The sequence below is a fragment of the Halichoerus grypus genome, chromosome 1, assembly GCF_964656455.1.
Source record: "Halichoerus grypus chromosome 1, mHalGry1.hap1.1, whole genome shotgun sequence".
In the NCBI taxonomy this organism is placed as follows: Eukaryota; Metazoa; Chordata; class Mammalia; order Carnivora; family Phocidae; genus Halichoerus; species Halichoerus grypus.
Window position 1 is genome coordinate 5992898 of NC_135712.1, and position 17904 is coordinate 6010801.

At 42.6% G+C, this 17904-nt stretch overlaps 1 protein-coding gene across 2 annotated transcripts in view; it reads right to left on the minus strand.

Moving 5' to 3' along the window:
* Nucleotides 1-7643: 7643 nt before the first annotated feature.
* The window catches only part of B3GALT5 (beta-1,3-galactosyltransferase 5), a 98988-nt gene continuing 88727 nt past the window's right edge, over nt 7644-17904 (minus strand). For both annotated transcript variants that reach the window (XM_078071789.1, XM_078071771.1), the window contains one exon: nt 7644-9114. The gene's annotated coding sequence lies outside the window, so the exon portion shown is untranslated. The remainder of the gene's footprint in view (nt 9115-17904) is intronic.

Consider the following 17904-nt stretch of genomic DNA (forward strand, 5'->3'; position numbering starts at 1 on the left):
CATACGTGTATAGGTAAACATTATCACAAACTTTCCCATCTCTTGTCTGTTCTCCTGAAAATCTATTTGTCCTTCCAAAAAAAAAAAAAAAAAAACTATTTGTTTTTTCCATAAGAAACCTTTCTTCGCCCCTTCACTTTCCCCTTCTAAATTAAGTATATAAGTCATTAACCACTTAGTGAGCCAGATACTTCGTTGGTTCCCATATGCATGCAGAATAAACCTTTATCCTGTTAACCTGTCTTCTGTCAGTTTAATTCACAGGTCCCAGGTATAGCACCTAAGAGGGTAAAGGAAAAGATTTTTTTTTTCCTCCTCCCCTACAAGGCCCTGTGCTAGAAGCTGGTGATAAAAAATGGTGAGCAAAACAGATAGATCCCAGGAGGCAAAGCATGAGTCAGATAATCTCCCCACTATACCCAGGGTTGTAGTGTTTTATTTATGAGCTATGTCCCTAAAGGCCAAGCATAATTCAAAACTCAAATAATTCCAGAACAATGAGCCACAAAAATGAATGACTAAGGAAAGAGTTAAGGTATAGGCAGGGAGAGATAGGAGGCCCCTGATTCCCCTGACTAGACTCACACAGGGGGCTATGTGACCAGGCTCCCAGAAATCCCAGTTGTGGAAATGCTGAGGGGTACAAAACCAGAAAGAAGGGGACATAAGGAGACCACTTGTTTGTCTTAAATGATATAGACAGGTATTTTCATGATAGTTACAAATTGACCACTGAAAGTTACCAAGTAACTTTGTAGAAGTAGACATCTACCAGTGATGACATCAGGATTTAAGTTCCCTGGTCAGTTTTCTAGAAAAGACCGACCATAAAAGCCCTCAGTGGCAACCCACTCAGGACCCCTTTCACTCTAGAGAGCTTTTCTTCTCTGTTCTCACCTTCACTTGATAAACTTTCACTTCACTTCACCCTATTGTCCTCGAGATTCATTCTTCGACTCTGTGACGTGGGAACCCTGCAACATGAAAACCCAAGGCCAGTGTAGCTGATTTTTTCCCTGATATACTTTTTAAAATTTCCTCAGTTCAGTCCTAATACTTAAAGTCTCAGTCAGCGCCAGGCGTCATGAGGACTGGCCTTCAGAGCACAGTCTTAACCTCAGCACGACCACTGGAGAATATTGTTAAGAGCTTCAAGAAATTTTAAATTATGATAACAATAAGTGTGGGGGGGGGAATGTTTCCTATATCCTCCTTGGTTTTGTGGCTTGGGCCCTGAAAATTAAACTGACAAAAGACAGATTAACAAGAGAAAAACAAGAGAATAATTAGAGTTTATTAATATGGGCAGCATGCATACAGGCAGAGGAAACTCAGTGCTGAGTAACCCAAATGCGGGGCCCATGCAGCTGACCCCGGGCACGGCCACCCAGAGTGGAAACCCAGTTTACAGCTCACTGGAAACAGAGCTCTGAAGCTGTGCAGTCCCTGAGGGACTTTTTTGCGGGGAGGAAAGAGGAGGGACTTTGGGAAGTTTGCATTATTTCAAAGTTTAAGCATAAAGACAGATTTACTAATATTTTTAGCCTATGCTATTTGAAAATCACAAAGTTCAAATTTACATAAAACATATTCACACTCAAATTCAAATTGTGGTAAAGGCTCTAAAGAAAGCTTTGATGAAGGTGCAGGGACTGGGAGGGGTTTCCCTGGGGAAATGGAGTTTGAGCTCAGGTGGGGGTGGGCATGTTAGATCACTGGGTAGGAAGGTGGAGTTGGGGAGGACCGCCTCCAGGAGCAGAGGGAAAGGGGCATCCCTGCAGCCGGTGGCCAGAGGCCCGCAAGCCTGAGGAAGTTGGAGAGCGTAGTGGGGCCTGAATGCAAAGGGGTGAAAGCTGGGGGGTGCGGAGGTCCTTCCTTGAGCCCAGAAGAGAGGCAGTGTCCAGACCAAAGGCTACAGTCAAGAACTGGGTTTTTATCTTCACATATAAAAAGGAATGTCAGAAAAAGTGGTAAAAAAAAAAAAAAAAACAACTTTGAAATGAGCAAAGAAGATCGTGGGGTGTCTCGAGCACACTATGAAGGCGCACACCCAAGGTGTGTCTTTCCCAACACTGGCTTTATTCAGTCCTCAAGGTTAACATACTGATGAGGCAGGTTCAAGATTCCAAACTCAGTGACATCTCACCACGTGTTGAACTTGGCTTCTTGCAGGTCACCCAAAGCAAAGCAGGAGACGGGCCACACCACACATTAGGCAGAACAGGACGTAGGAAGTGAACAGTCCCCACGCGACGTCAGTCTGTGGGCGCGAGGTTGAAATAAGGTCTCAGTCCTGCCCCGGTCAGTGCTCGGCGCTTACTGCCTCTTACGTTCCATCAGGGAAGGATCTCGGTTCCTCTTGGAGATCAGTCGGGCAGAGCCCCGGCGGCAGCTGCCTGTCTGACGTGGTCAGAGATGCAGGGCTCAGTGTCTGAGGAGGCTGACGGTTTGCTGCAAAAATCCTCCCTTTCTAAAGGGATGTCATCAGTCTTGGGGCCTGCAGACCTCCTCTGCTTCTGCTAGTTGTCGGTTCTGGGGTGTGGTCGGCCGGTGCTGGTTTCACGGACATCTAGTCTTTGCTGCAACGCCCTTGGCTCCTTACATCACTGTTTGACATGAGTCACTGCTTGACGTGAGTGACTCCATTTTGCTCTCCACATGAGGTGACCTGGTGTAGCAGGACCTGAGCTGTCTTTGAGCTATTGAAAACTCTAAATGTATGATGGTCCAGGCTATGTGTCACCTTGACTGGGCCATGAGGTGCCCAGAGAGCTCTGCTGGATGCGTCTGTGAAGGCGTAGCTGTAAGATGTTAGCATTGGAATCAGGACACTGAGTAAAGCAGATACCCCTCCCCACTGTGAGTGGGCCTCATCTCACCCACTGAGTGGATAGCTTGAATAGAAAAAAAAGGGTGAAATTTCTCCCTCTGCTTATTAGCTGGGACATCTGTCTTCTCCTGCCCCTGGACATTGGACTGAGGGCCTCAGACTTGGATGAGAACCACAGCACCAGGTCTCCTGGATCTGCACTTCCTCAGCCTCCAAAATTGCATGAGCCAGTTTCTCATAATACATACACATACATAGATACTATGCAGATGCACCCCCCAGACTCTGAGCCCAGTGTGGGTGATGGGCCCACAAGACCAAAGAATTGACCCAGAGACAGGAATCAAGATACAGGTTTATTGGGGGAGCTTACATACAGGGGGTTCAGGAGCAGCTGAAAGGACAAAGCACATGCAGCTTTTATAATGTAGCAACTAGCCGAGCAACTACCTGTCACCTTTCCCTTCCTTGCGTGGCCAGCATTCCAAGGACATCAAGCCCTGCCATCCGGACACCCTCATTACAAAGGTGGTCATTCCACGTTGGTCACCCCCTGAGCACCTGACCTCAAACACTGAACAACGCATTTTTCTTTTTTTTTTAAGATTTTATTTTATTTATTTGACAGAGAGAGCACAAGCAGGGGGAGCGGCAGGCAGAAGGAGAGGGAGAAGCAGACTCCTGCTGAGCAGGGATCCCAGGACCCTGGGGTCATAACCTGAGCTGAAGGCAGACACCTAACCGACTGAGCCACCCAGGCGCCCCTTGAACAACACATTTTTCTACATTTCCTGCTTGACGGGAATATAGTGGGAGGACAGGATCTGTATATTCTCAAGATAGTGATTAACAGGGACGTGTGGGGTGTGTTTGCACAAACCAGCCATCCAGCACGTACCACACAACACACCTACTGGGTCTATTTCTAGAGAACCTGACTAATACAAAGCTGTAAGAAACTGATAGTAATACTAGTTATTCTAGTATATAGATATGCAAGTGAATTTTGAAGATACACCTGATTTTTGCTCTTCAGATATTGACCAGTTTTGCATCTATTCATAAATTTTTCAACATTCGTGATAGTGTGTATATGTGTGTTCTTTGAATTTCCATCGAACCTGTTGCAGTGTCTTGCTGGTTGGTTGCCTCATTAATTAGAGAGTTAAATAAAATCTCGGACAGGTGTTCCTTTTATTTATTTTTTTTTTTTTTAAAGATTTTATTTATTCATTTGACAGAGAGAGACACAGCGAGAGAGGGAACACAAGCAGGGGGAGTGGGAGAGGGAGAAGCAGGCTTCCCGCCGAGCAGGGAGCCCGATGCGGGGCTCGATCCCAGGACCCTGGGACCATGACCTGAGCCGAAGGCAGACGCTTAACGACTGAGCCACCCGGGCGCCCCATGTTCCTTTTAGATTTGTATGAGAGCCACAGTCTTAAATCCCCTCATCAGGAGCCCTTTGAGGAATTTAAGTGAACAAGTGGCATAATCCCTGTAGAATTTTTTAAAATATTAAAAGTAATAGGTTGAATAATATAAAAGTGCCTACATGTAACCAGAAAGCAATTTCATATTAAGCTCATGCTAATATAAAGAATAAAATAAAAACCATCTATAATCTCAATATCATCCATGGATAAGCATTATCCATTTTTAATGAATGGCTTCTATTATTTTCCTTACTTAAAAAGTGAGATGTATTCACTATGAAAAAGAGTTAGAAAATGCAGGTAAACCAAAAGGAGAAAAATTTAAAACACATCTCTTTTAAGTGCACCACGCAGACAAGCACTGTTAACAGCACGGCAAGTATCTGCTAAAAAGTGTTCATGTGCGATCTACTGTTTAATAGCCAGTTTTTATTTACTTAATATATTATAAACCTCTGTCCCCAGTAAGTAAATACGCGATTTTGAGTGACTAAACATAATGCCATCAGCTGAAGATAGAATCACTTACCGAAGCCTATCCTATCAGGCTTTGCCCCACATGTGGGTGGTATACACCATCTCAGCTGGATCGGGGAGTCTACCCCTAACGATTTCCTTAGGATCCATTCTGCAAATGCAACTGCTATTATGGAGACAGTAAAAAGATCTGTGATTGCTGGGGAGGTGGGTGAATAAATAGGCAGAGAAGAGAGGATTTTTAGGACGGTGGAAATACTCTGCCTGGTATTGTAATGGTCGGTGGGTGTCATTACATATTTGGCAAAACCCATATCGTGTACAACACCAAGAATTAAATTTAAGGTCCACTGTGGACTTTGTGTGATGATGACGTATTGATATAGATGCATCAGTTGCAACAAATGCACCACTCTGGCCCCGGGGGTGCATCGGCGGAGGAGACTATACATGTGTGGAGAGAACTCTTTGTACTGTCTATTCAATTTTGCTGTAATCCCAAAACTGCTCTAAAAAATAAAAGTCTATTTTTCATGCAATTGCTGCAACAAAAGACATGCACATTGCAAGAAGTCTGAAATACCCTGGATTAGCAAAGTCTCCCCAAGATAGTTACAGTGCCCTTAGCAGCTAATGTCCAATGCAATCAACACCATCAGCTATTTTAATTTTTGACAATTTGGAAAATTTTGTTTAATTCAGTATTGTTTTCGTTACAAAAGGAATGTTGTCAATGTAGAAAGTGTGGAAAATTCAGGAAAAATAATAACAGATCATTAAAGCAGAACCCAAAACCTTGCCATCCAGAAAGACCCACTGTGGAGTAGTTGTTATAAAGCCTTACAATCGTGAATGTGTGTGTATGTGCATCTGCATGTCTATGACTGTGTGTATGTGCGTATCTCAAGTACAATTTTTAACTTTTTATTGAAGTATTATATATAATTTTATATACAAAATCTGTTTTTTTTTTACCTAACCCACTAAACTGGATCGAATAGTGTCTCCCCAAAATTCCTATCTACCTAGAACCTCAGAATGTGTTCTTATTTGGAAATAAGGTCTTGGCAGATGTAACTAGTTAAATTAGGCGAGATCATATTGGATTACAGAGAGCCCTAATCCAGTATGACTGGTGTCCTTATAAGAAGAGAGAAAGGTGGACCCAGAGACACACACAGAAGGACGTTTGCATGAAGACACACGGGAGCATACCACGTGACAACAGAGGTGGAGATGGGTGTGATGTACCTACAAGAAATACCAAGAACTTCTGGTGACCCCCAGAAGCTACAAGAGGCAAGGAAGTCGTCTCCCCCAGAGCCTTCAGAGGGAACATGGCCCTACCAACACCTTGTTGTCAGATTTCCAGCCTCCAGAAGAGAGAGAGAATAAATGTGTCTTATTTTGCGGTACTTTGTAACAGTAGCCCTAGGCAACTCACACAACCACTTAACCAAATGGCCTAAGTGTCTTTCCATAAATGTATGTGTCCTTACAAAACAATTTTAAGTGGCTAAAAAGTATTGTTTTATGGATATACCATCAGTTATTTAAAGAATTCTTATTATTAAACATTAAGTTGCATCTATATTTTAGTTACTAGAAATCTTTTACTAGAAGAGCTATGTTTACTTTCAAGTATTATATAGTAGAATGTGATTTTATAGCCTTTGTAACTTAACACTACATCATAAGCATTGTTCCCTATCATTAAAAACCATTCATGAGCACTGTCTTAATGGCTTTATAATAATATGCTCTATTATGATACATAATATAACATCATTATAAGTGTATCATAATGACAATAAGAATACCCATGTGGTTGGCAGCAACCTCTTCAATCTCAGCCACAGCAACTTCTTCCTAGAAACATCGCCAAAGGCAAGGGAAGCAAGGGCAAAAATGAACTATTGGGACTTCATTAAGTTAAAAAGCTTTTGCACAGCAAAGGAAACAGTCAACAAAACCAAAAGACAACCGGCAGAATGGAAGAAGATATTTGCAAATGACATATCAGATAAAGGGCTGGTATCCAAAATCTATAAAGAACTTATCAAACTCAACACCCAAAGAACAAAGAATCCAATCAAGAAATGGGCAGAAGACATGAACAGACGTTTCTGCAAGACATCCAAACAGCCAACAGACACATGAAAAAGTGCTCAACATCGCTCGGCATCAGGGAAATCCAAATCAAAACCTCAATGAGATACCACCTCACACCAGTCAGAATGGCTAAAATCAACAAGTCAGGAAACGACAGATGTTGGCGGGGATGCAGAGAAAGGGGAACCCTCCTACACTGTTCGTGGGAATGCAAGCTGGTGCAGCCACTCTGGAAAACAGTATGGAGGGTCCTCAAAAAGTTGAAAATAGAGCTACCCTACGACCCAGCAATTGCACTACTGGGTGTTTACCCTAAAGATACAAATGTAGTGATCCGAAGGGGCACATGCACCCCAATGTTTATAGCAGCAATGTCCACAATAGCCAAACTGTGGAAAGAGCCTAGATACCCATCAACAGATGAATGGATAAAGATGTGGTATATATATACAATGGAATATTATGCAGCCATCAAAAAATGAAATCTTGCCATTTGCAACGACATGGATGGAACTAGAGGGTATTATGCTAAATGAAATAAGTCAATCAGAGGAAAAACAAGTATCATATGATCTCACTGATATGAGGAATTTGAGAAACAAGACAGAGGATCATAGGGGAAGGGAGGGAAGAATGAAACAAGACGAAACCAGAGACGGAGACAAACCATAAGAAACTCTTAATCTCAGGAAACAAACTGAGGGTTGCTGGAGTGGAGGGGGGGTGGGAGGGATTGGGTGGCTGGCTGATGGGCATTGGGGAGGGTATGTGCTATGGTGAGCACTGTGAATTGTGTAAGACTGATGAATCACAGACCTGTACTCCCGAAACAAAACACATTATATGTTAATAAAAAAAATTTTTTGAAATAATAATTTTAACCATAAAAAAAAGAATACCCATGTGGTTAAACATCATGTGGCTTCCATCTTTTTAGTGTTGCAATTAATACTGAGATGAATGTATTTATGTACAAAGAAGTTTGGGCGGGGAGGTGTGTGTTGCATTTGGTACATTAGGCTTTTTTCATTAGGATCATGTAAAAACATTAGTCACTTTAAAATGAAGGATAAAGTTAAGAGAGTTTCCAGAAGTATGCCAACTTATGATCCCATATGCAGTTTCAAAGATGACTTGTTTCACCACACCCTCAACAACACAGGATGACATCATCTTTGTGAATGTGGTTAACTGGAATGCAAAGTTAATAAACCCCTCTTGTGACTACGAATTTGCAAAACGCTCTCTGTCCCTTGCACTCCTTGATTCACAAAATCCCGGGAGGAAAGTCAGCTAGAATAATGTGCCCTTCAAGTCACAAGGGCTGTTTTCTCTCCCTCAAGGTAGAAATGTCTTTAATGGCTTTAGGTTCTTTTTAATGTCGCTCATATCATGGGTGAAATAATTAGCAAGTTTGGCCCAGGGCCAAGAGCAGAAAATTCACCCTGTATTTACAACACCCCAAAACTTAGTGGCTGAGGACAGGACAATCATTTATTTTGCCATCTGGGCAGGGATCAGTGGAGGAGGTGGTCTGTGTGCTTCACACAGTGTAAGCTGGGACAGATCAACTGCAGCTGGAGGACTCCCCCCGCCACTCCCCCGCTGAGGTGGCTGGTCCCCAGGCTGGAGAGTGGTCCTGGCTATTTGCTGGGAGCAGGGCTGTGGCTGCACAGAGGGTCTTCGTTCTTCTCCACATGGGCCTCTCCTCAGAGCTGCTGGGCTTCCTTATAGCACAGCCTCTGGGGTCCAAGAGCCTTTGCTCCATTATACAAAAAATGGAGGCTGCTAGTCTTTTAAAGCCTGGACCAAGACATTCGCACACTGTCACTGGATTAGTTTTCTGTGACCAACTACCACAAACTTGGTGGCTTAAAAGAGCACCTATTTATTTCTGTGGGTCAGATGTCTGGGGGAGCCTGCTTCTCCCTCTCCCTCTTCTCCACCCCTCCCCCCCCCCCCGCCCTGCTCGTGCTCTCTCTCTCTCTCTCTCTCAAATAAATAAATAAAATCTTTTAAAAAAAAAAAAAAGAAGTCCAGAGGTAAGCGATCCTGAAGCAGTTTCCAGAGTCCTTTCTTCTCTCCGCACTCAGCATGAAGCTCTCAGTCCCAATATCCTCTCACTGCCCAGCTGGTGGCCCGAGCAGCAAAGAGGAAAGCTGAAGAGGGTGTGCGGGCGGGCTGAGCCACCAGGCTGCAAGACACCTTCCTGGGAGCCCCACATAACACCGTGGCCAGACTTCAGTCAGATGTCCACGCCGCCTGCAGAGGATGAGAAAGGTATTCTTTCAGCTGGACACATTGTTGGCCCAAATAAAAAGACAAAGAGGGGGTGAACAGAAATAGTTCCACTGGCTTCTGTGACCCGTGTAGAGATACAGATCTATTACATTACCTGAAGACACAAAGTACTTTTAGGTTCAAGAAATTTGTTTCATCATCTCAGGCCATTAAAAGCTGATTTCTTTCTTAAAGTAAGTCTAAATTTTCTATTTCATATTTTAAAAAGAAAAAAAAAAGAGGATGTGTATTAGTCAGAGCCCTGATTCTGACCCTCATGGGAACAAAGTGAATATTTGTATCATGCTTCAGGGAATACAAATTACTTTTTGATCCATAAACACCAATAGTTCTTTTTTCTTTTTTTAAGACAGAGAGAGTGCACGGGAGTGGGGAGGGGGGTGCTAGGGGTGCAAAGAGAGAAGAAGAGAGAGAATCTCAAGCAGGCTCCATGCTCAGCACAGAGCCTGACCTGGGGCTCAATCTCACGACCCCAAGATCATGACCTGAGCCAAAATCAAAGAGTCAGACGCTGAACAGACTGAGCCACCCGGGCGCCCCTCACCTATAGCTCGGCTACACCTCAGTGAGGTAAGGTCTGGGGAGCAAGGTCTTTACCAACTTACCTGCCACATGGCCTTGGGCAGGTGACTTCCCCTCTCTGAACTCCCAGAAGGCTCCAGTAGCCCTGCATCTGGTATTCGTGCCTTTGTGTAAGTTCCTCGTTTTGAGCATGAGTGGGATTTCTGAGTGACTTCTAACCCACAGACCACAGCAAAACTGATGGGACATCCCTTCTGCAATCACATAAGATTGTAACCTCCATCCTGCTAGCAGACGCTCACTGTTGCCTCCTCTGCAGGCACCTTTGATCAAGCAGGCAGGCTGGGGGTCCGAGGGGCAAAGGACGGTGACTGAGGGCAGACTCCAGTAGTCAGCAGCCAGCTAGGAGCTGAGGCCCTCGGTTCAACAGCTTACAAGGAACTGAATCCTGCCGGCGACCACGTGAGCTGGGAAGTGGACCCTTCCCCAGCCATGCCTTCAGATGAGACGCCAGTCCTAACTGCTTCTTGATTGCAGTCATGCAGGGACCCTGAGCAGAGACCCAGCAAGCTGTGTCCGGATTCCTGACCCATAGCAACTAGGAAATAATAAATGTGTGTTGTTTTAAGCTGCTGTTGCGGTAATTTGTTACACAGAAGTAGCTAACAAATACATTACCTGTAGATAAAATGAGAATAATTCACCTATAAGGCAAAAGAAGCTTAACAATACTCAACCTCACACAGCTTTGTGAGGACTAACTGAAATACTGCATATAAACTCCTTATGCAATACCTTGTATTTAGTAAGTGCTTCTGTATATTGTTGATGCTTTCTGTGATGTTGATTAATTCACATAATAAATACATACTGAAGTTTGACAGCAATGAGCACATCAGAAATCTTCACTTTGGGGAAGCTCATATGCTTGAGGGGGAAACAATCAATACGTGAACAGATGAGTGTATGTTAGATTATGGTACGTGTTATAAAGACAAATAAGGTAGGGTACAAAACACAGACAGTAACAGGGTACTATTTCAGGTAAGGGCTGTGGTTGATGTTAGGTCTAGCAGTCAGGGTGGGCTAGGCTCTGTTGCAGTAACAAATAACCCCAAATCTCGGTGGCCTCACACAGCCCAAGTCTACAGCTCACCCACATAACATGGGTTGGCTGGGGCATCCTGCTCATCTTGCTTACTCAGACACCCAGGGTATGGAGGTTTCCTCTGAAAACTGCTGCATTGGGACAGAAATGTGACAAATCACTTGCTGGCTCTTCAAGTGCTCCCTCATAAGCAACATGTCCTTTCTGCTTATACTTCACTGTCCAAATCAACACCTAACATCAAAGAGGGCAGGGAAGTCCATGTGCCTGAAAGGAGGGAAATTCCATGTTTGGTGACCAGCTCTGCTGGCCTCACATGGAGCTCAGCGTGGTCACGGTTTTCACACAATAGCCATCGGGGTCCTGCTCTTGCTCTGAGCACTAACGAGGTGCCCTGTCCTCTCTCTTTCCTCCACACCTGCCCTCAGCTGCTTCTCTTGCTAGCTTCCTTTTCCACTGTTTCCTAAAAGTGTCCCTTTGCAATTAGTCTATACTGGTGCAAAGTCCAGCCCATCACCTATTTTTGTAAATGAAGTTTTATTGGGACACAGCCGTGCTCATTTTTTCACATTGTCTGTGGCTGCTTTTGTTCTGCAACAGCAGAGTTGGGTAGCTGTGACAGAGACGTATGGGCCACATAGCCAAAAATATTTACTCTCTGGCCCTTTACAGAGAAAGTTTGCTGACCCCTGATCTATATAATTCAGAATTTTAAAATTAGTGTCATCTTTCATTCAGTAACTCCCCTTCCTAAAAAAAAAAGACAACCAGGAATGTGCACATAGTTTATGCAAAAGAATGTACAGTAAGACAGGGCTCACAATAGAGAGATGACAGTTGGACGGATACATAGATAGAAGATAGAGATGATAGATAGATAGATGATAGATGATAGATAGATAGATAGATAGATAGATAGATAGATGATAGATAGATGATAGATGATAGATGATAGATAGATGATAGATAGATAGATAGATAGATAGATAGATAGATAGATGATAGATAGATAAGTAAGTTCTATGTGTTAAGTTGGATAGGTTGCAGTCTCCAGTTATTCAATTAAATCCTAGGTGTTACTGAGAAGGCATTTTGTAGATGTGATTAATGTCTATAATCAATTGATTCAAAGTAAAAGAAATTATTTTAGATAATCTGGGTGGGCTTGATCCAAACAATCTAAAGGCTTTTGGAACAGAACTGAGACTTCTCAGGAGAAGAAATTCTACCTGCAGATGGCAGCTTGAGCTCATGCCAAGATTTCCAGCCCGCCCTTCCTGGCGGCTTATCCTATGGATTTCAGACTTGCCTAGCTAGAAATATATGTATATAATATGTTACTGGTTCTGCTTCTCTGGAGGAACTCGCATTTATATAAGTAGATAGACAGATGATGATTGACTGGTTGATTGATTGATAGAAACATATATTTTTGGCCTTCATGCCTGTTCCTAGCACAGAGCTCCTAAAACCCTTGGAATTCCCTAAATGATAAGAGAGATAAACATGCCTTTTTTTATTCATTAAAAAGCCCCTTTCAAACACACCTGAGTTTATGTTATTGAAGTGACTTTTTGCAAGTCCCTAAGGATGGAGGCTGGTTGCCAGGGGAACCAACCCTGGAACTGGAGGGTTGGAACTCTCAGTTCCATGCTTTGCCTCTACCTGAAGAAGGAAAAAGGCTGAAAGTTGATTTAATCTCCAAAGGCCAGTGATGTAATCAATTGTGCCTTTCTAACAAAGCCTCCATAAAAACCCCAAAGGATGATGGTTGGAGAGCTTCTAGAACACATCCATGTGCCAGGAGGGTGGTGCACCCCAAATTACAGGGGCAGAAGCTTCTGCACTCAGGACCCTTCTGGCTCTCTCCCTGAGTATTTCTTCATCTGGCTATTCATTCATAACCATTAAAAACCTTTGTAATAAACCAGTAATCTGGCAAGTAAACAGTTTTTCCAAGTTCTGCAAATCGCTCTGGCAAATTAACCAAATTCATGGAGGGGGTTATGGGAACCTCCAACTTACAGCCCCTCAGTTAGAAGCACAGGAGGCAACCTGGACTTGCACTTGGTACCTGAAGTGGGAGTGGGTTTAGGAGGGGGCGGTTTTGTGAGACTGAGCCCTTCACCTGTGGAATCTGATGCTATCCAGGCAGATAAGTCAGAATTGAGTCAAATCAGAGGACACCCAGCTAGTGTCACAGAATTGCTTGGTGTCAGGGAGAAACACCTCGCATATCTGGCCACAGTAGTATTCAACGTGACGATTGAGTAGAGGAGAAACAAGGAGTGTTTTTCATAGATAGATGAGAGAGAGAGAGAAAGAGAGTAGAAGCAAACTAACAAAGCAGAAATTGCTTAAATATAGTATGGTGATCATTTAACTAAATAAATAAAGAATGGAAATTCTTTAATGGAATTTTATAAAGTTGGTAAGAACCAAGTTGCAGAATAATGTCATGAGACAAGACAGACCCTACATTATTAAGGTAGAGAAAAATTGTGTAATAATTGCAGTTTCTAAAAATGTATGTCTGTGGGTGTTTACGGGTGTGTGTGTGAGAGAGAGAGACAGAGAGAATGTCAGAGAGAGAGAGGGAAGGAAAGAGAGAGGGAGACCATCTTAGTCTGCTCAAGTTGCCATAATGAACATAATGAAGTACCAAGGATTGAGTGCCTTAAACAATAGACACTTATTTCTCACAACTCTGGAGGCTGAGATTCCAAGACCAAGGTGTGGCAAGGATGGTGTCTGATGAGAAGCCCTCTCTTCTCTCCCAGATTTGCAGTTGGTCACCTTCCGGCTGTGTCCTCACATGGCAGAAAAAGAAAGGAAGCTGTCTCTTCCACTTCTAAGGACACTGACACCATCATGGGGACCCCCATGACCTCATCTTATCCTAATCACCTCCCAAAGGCCCCACCTCCTAATAGCATCATATGCGTGTTAGGGCTTCAACATGTGACTTGTATGCAGGACACAAACATTCGGTCCATAACAGAAACTAAAAACATACACGCCAAAATATTGACAACGGTTATCTCTGGGTGGTAAAATTAGATTTTTTAAAAATGTTCTTTGTTCTTAGTCGCATATTCCAAGGTTGCTACAATGAACACGCTACCTTTGCAATCTGAGAGCGCAAGGCTGAGAACCTTGTATTCGGAAATTACTCTGAAAGCCCTGTACCTCTATATGGCTCTGCCCAGATCCTTTCGGGTCGTTCCTCACAGCAGATCTACTCAGCCCCCTAGAGACATTCTCAGCATGCTTCTGAATATCTAAAGCAACATCTCACCCCAAACCCAAACAATGGAAGCTCTTTTTTTATTTAAATTTAATTGATTAACATACAATGCATTATTAGTTTCAGAGGTAGAATTCAGTGATTCATCAGTTGCATATAACACTTAGTGCTCATTACACCACGAGCCCTCCTTTAATGCCCATCACCCAGTTACTCCATCCCCCCACCCACCTCCCCTCCAGCAACCCTCAGTCTGTTTCCTAGAGTTAAGTGTCTCTTATGGTTTGCCTCCCTCTCTGATTTCCTCTGATTTTATTCATGAAAGCTCTTTTTAAACCACTGTGGCTGGCTGGCTAGCTGGCTGTTTGTTTGTTTTACTACATCACTCTGATTCCCTTTTTGTACTTAGGACACTTTCCGCAATGTTCTGAAAGTAAATGTCCCTGCTCCCCACTGGTGAGTATGTCATCGGGTTTGGCAGTAGGGGAGAAGCACATTATTTATATTTAAAGCTGCCTCATTAGATCCAGGATCCGACACTGTCAGGAGAGGTATGGGATCCATATGGGGAAGGACAGCACATTTCTCAAGCACCTGGTTATCTTAACTGTAAATTAAAACCTCATGGATTTAGATTTCTTTAATTCAGAATTCATGATAATATCAAATTTGTAATTATTTGAAACTATTCTGTATCAACTGAACAATGCAAATAAGATCCTGGGGTTTAATTTTCGGGGGATTTATTTTAATCAATTATATCTGCATGCAAATCCCAATTACCCACAATAGGCAAGAAAATTTCAAATTGGTGTTCCTGCTTTAGATAGTATATGCACTTGAATTAAAACTAACTTCCTGAATTAAATACATTCTACAAACAGTTTCCCCTTTCAAATAAGCCTTCCTTGTGATTCATGTCCCTTTGCAGGCTCAGCATTGGTGGAAGGCAGAGGGACTGCTTTCCCTGTGCCAGGCACTGTGGAAGGACTTGTTTCTACAATCTCATTAATCAGCTCAACAGTCGTGAGAGGTGAGCATTATTATACACATTTTACAGAGACCAAAACTGAGGCTCTCAACATTTCATTATGTTGCCAAGAGCCATGCCATCCAGAAGCTAGCTTCGCCTCTGAATTTGACCCCAAAGACACCCCCGTGGTCTTCCCACACTATTGCACTGTCTTTCCATTAGGATATTCATGATAAATTTATAAAATGCCTCACTAACCTAACCTCCCATTTGGAAAACTGTCCTAACAATGAAAGATGTGATTTCAAACGTCCATTCCTACAGATTAAATTATTGCCACCTGCAGTTCAACTCATCATCCCCTTTATATAACAATCCTTTCTGTTAGGGTGATGGTTACTTGTTTTGTTTTGTTTTATAGTGTCTGGATTTTTTAAATGGAGATATAATTGACGTAAAACATTATATTAGTTTTGAGTGTACAACATATTTGTATATATAGCTAAATGATTGTCAGGATAAGTCTAGTTAACAACCCTCACCTCACATAGTTACAGAACTTTGTTTCTTGTGGTGAGAACCTTTAAGATCTACTCTTTTTAACAACTTTTAAATATACAGAACAATACTGATAACTATAGTCACCGTAATGTGCATTACATCCCTGGGACTTACTTATTTTATAACTGGAAGTTTGTACCTTTTGATCACCTTCACCTACCTCCCGCCTCTGCCAACCACCAATCTCTTATTTGTGAGCTCAGGGGTTTTTGTCTTTGTATTTTTTAGATTTCACAAGGGTTTTTTTTGTTAAGTAAACTTTTTATTTTAGAGTAGTTTTCGATTTAAAAATGCAGTGATAGACACAGGGTTTCCAGGTTCCCCTATTATTAATCTTCCATGATTATGGTACACCTGTCACAGTTCATGGCTCATATTGATACCTTCTTATGAACCAAAGTCCATAATTTGCTCAGATTCCCTGTTTTCCCCTAATGTCCTTTTTCTTTTCCTGAATTCTGTCCAGGAAACCACATGTGTGACATTTAGGCACCTTGTCTTCTTAGGCTTCTCAGATTTTCTTTGGTTTTGATGACCTAGATGGTTTTGATGACCTAGACAGTTTTGAGGACCGGGTAGATGTTTTGTAGAATCCCCCAATTGGGATTTGTTTCATGTTTTTCACGTACCATACAGATGTAATATAGAAACCCACCATACTATATTCATAATTTTGCTGTAAATCTAAACCATTCCAAAATAAAAAGTTTATTTTAAAAAGCCTAAGACAGGGACACCTGCGTGGCTCAGTTGGTTAAGCGTCTGCCTTCGGCTCAGGTTGTGATCTCAGGGTCCTAGGATTGAGCCACGTGTCAGGCTCCCTGCTCAGCACTTGTGCGTGCGTGTGCTCTCTGTCTCTTAAATAAATAAATAAAATCTTTAAAAATATAATAATAAAATAAAATAAATTAAGAAGCCTAAGACAAAAAATGTTACGTTGAAAGCTAAGTCATCAAAATACCATTTGCACAAGTCAAATTAAGAAAGATTGCTTTGTGATTGTTAGTGCAATGTTCAACTTTGGAGTTAACCTGGGGCCAATGGAGGTGATGCTTCAGTCGGCTTCACCAGCTTTCACTGGTGTTGATGTAAAATGAACAAGCTTTTTAGAATCTCTAAAAGAAAGAGCATTTTCTTTGAGCCTAAGTTAAGACAGCTGCCCAGGGAAACAAGGTCTTCTCCAGAGAATGAACAGTCTTTACATCTTGTGAAAGCTCAAAAAAGTATAGATTAACATACAGGCAGGAATCACACGTCTTTTTAGGCAGGAATCACACGTCTTTTTTTATATAGACTTTTTTTATTCCTTTGAGACACAGAGATAGAGAGAGAAAGAGCATGAGCAGAGGGAGAAGGAGAAGCAGGCTCCCCACTGAGCAGGGAGCCCGATGTGGGTCTCAATCCCAGGACCCTGGGATCACGACCCGAGCTGAAGGCAGGTGCTTAACCAACTGAGCCACCTAGGCGCCCCAGGAATCACACGTCTTAATGTCGAGGAATGCAGGAAGAAGGAGGAGCATTGAGCAATATCTTAGAGACAGATGATTTTCCTTTAGGCTATGGACAATGTATGCTTTGCAGGCCATAAATCAGGCTTTTGATCGAAATAAAGTTTATGTACAGTCATGCCAACTTAGAAAGAAATCTAAAATGCTATCCCATGTATATCAGGCCTTCAGGGGTTTTCCCTCATCACTGGCCAGAGCACGCTATGTCAGAAATACACATTAACACCAAACCAAATGGATTGTTTCATATATTCTACATTTAATATTTATAGGAAAAATATTTTAGGGACAAATGGCATTAAGAAATACTCTGTGGGGCAGCGAAAAGCAAACTTGGCGGCTCTTGCAGTCACAGGAAATACATGGATTATATTTCCTGTTTCTTCGGTCTCACATAAAGTAATGCTCATCAGTTGTCATCCTGACCATGACCTGGAAGAGAATGGACGAGGCCGGCCCTCAGCCAAGCCAGCAGAGAGGGCCTGGGATTCATTCTGTGCCTGAGCTGACCCAGGGGAAGCCTTGAAAAGGTGAAGTCACCTCCAGAACTTTGTCGTTGACCATACAGGGAGTCCTGCTCCTACTGTTTTCTCAACACATGTGGAGCAACTTAGTATGTGTCAGGGATCAGTTTTCCTACTGCAGGTACGTAAAACAGACACGGTTTCTGGCCTCACGGAGCATACAGTCAGGTAGAAGAGAAAGGTGTGCAATAAAAAGAAATCCCACAAGCAAGTTCTTAGCTAAACCATGGTAAGGGGTGGAAGTTCACGGTGTTAAAAAACAAAATTCAACTGAGTAAATCTGAAGATCTAATTGGCTTCATTAGGTG